The sequence below is a fragment of the Pteropus alecto genome, unplaced genomic scaffold (genome assembly GCF_000325575.1).
Source record: "Pteropus alecto unplaced genomic scaffold, ASM32557v1 scaffold20, whole genome shotgun sequence".
Lineage (NCBI taxonomy): Eukaryota > Metazoa > Chordata > Mammalia > Chiroptera > Pteropodidae > Pteropus > Pteropus alecto.
In genome coordinates this window covers 41999204-42001204 of record NW_006436298.1, presented here as the reverse complement: position 1 = coordinate 42001204, position 2001 = coordinate 41999204, and positions in this window count along the sequence as shown.

The window sequence follows — 2001 nt, the reverse complement described above, 5'->3', positions numbered from 1 at the left end:
GGGGCGGGAGAGGAGGAGCCGGGGGCGTGGCCATGGGGCGAGGCGGGGCTAGGAAGAGGCTCTAGGAAGCCCTGCTGGGCAGGGGAACCCGGGCGGTCGGGGGCGCAGCGTACCCGGGAGGAGGAGGAGCCGGGCAGCGGGGACTTTCTCGTCCGGAAGCCCCAGGAGAGTGGAGAATGTTCCGGAGAAAGTGGTGGAAGCCCCAGGAGAGTGGAGAATGTTCCGGAGAAAGTGGTGGAGGGCTGACAGCGCCCTGGGTGCTGGACCCAGACTGCAAGGCGAGACCTCTGGACGAGAGGCGTCGGGACCGGCTAGTGACATACGCAGGCAAGATGTTACGTTTCTGGCCTCTCGATTTTTTCAGTTGTAAAAATGAGATACAAACCTCCTAGGGAGTTAAAACGGTTAAGTAAGCGCGTAAAATGTACGCGTGAATGTTAGTCTCTGTTGCCATTATTATTGTTGTCCCTCTGATCCCCGAAATCCCGCCTGCTCTTAATTTTTTTTTTTTTTTTTTGCTTTTCAGTCTCTACTGGCCTCAAGTCTGTCCGGTGGTGTCTGATGCTCTTGTGGTTCCTGGTTTCCACTCAGGGAGGTAGCAGGGCTTCTCTGAGTTAAAAGCTCATTGACTCTTTGGGAAGCCAGTCCGGTCTCATCCACCTCCGCGGACTTCATTACGACTTCTCCTGACTCGGAGCAGAGAACTAGTTCTCCACCCGGATGGGTCAGAATCTTGGCTTTCCTTCTACTGCGAGCCCTGACCCAGAGTAACCATTCTCAAGAGCAAGGGGCCACTGGACCTTCTTGAAAGTTGGATGAATCCATCTGTACCATAAACATCTATTAAGCACCTACTGTATGATGGTTCTGGGCAAAGAGCTAGGTATTAATAATACCAGCAAAACTTAGTATGTGCAGGTCACTCTTCTAATCGTCACAACAACCTATAATGTAGGTCCATTAGTTACCTTAATTTTACAAAGAAAAAGGGAAGTATAGTGAAGTAAAATAGCCTGCCCAGAATTATACACTTGGGAAGTAGTAGAGTATGATTGAGAGACAGGGATGTGTGACATAGACAAAAATCACAACATATTTGGGTTTACTGCTCCAAATAGGAATATACACAAGGTTCAGAGTTATTTAGAAGAGGACACCCTCCTGTGATTATAGCTATGAGGAGGAGGTCTTCAGGAAGATCTTGAAAGAGGTGATGTTTGAGGTGGGTTTGGAAGAAGGAATGGAAACTTCACAAGCAGCTATAGCTGAAGAAAGGGCACAGAAAACATTTTTCAAGCAGTAAGAGGGTTTGGGGAAGAAGTAGAATGGAGATTGGAATGAAGCTAAAACAATATAAAAGAACTAAATCCAAGTGCTTTCTTTTTAGAGGAGCTAAAGAATATTGATTTGACTCCAATTAGTGTGGGAAGTCAGAAGGATTTTAAGCATGGGAGACATGTCAAATGTTCTAGAAAGGTTAATCTGAAAACAGCATAAAAAATGCCAGAGGCACAAAATTTGCCTATGAGGTTATTACAATGTCAGGTTGGGATTGTTGACCATAAACAAAAATTGACTAGGTATTCTGTCACTAAAATAATTTCTAGTCATACACCACTTAACGACAGGGATACATTTTAATAAACCAATGGTTGAGCGAATTAGTCTTTCTGTGAATATCAGAGTGCACTTACACAAATCTAGATGGTATAGCCTACTGCACACCTCGGCTATATGGTAGTCTATTGTTCTGTGGGAAAAGGGTATAACCTTCGCTCTCTGGGTTATAACCCTTCTGGGTTCTTGGCTGAGACAGCCCCAAAATACAGATTAAGAGGAGAAAAAAAAGTTTAATAACATGTATACCTCCTGGATACACAGGAGAGACCCAGGAAAACTGGGTAACTTGTCAAAACAGCCGAAGCCACCACTTTAAATACCATCTTCAGCTGAAAACAAAAGATTTTGGGGATAGGGGAAATCAGTTAGGGGAGGTTACCA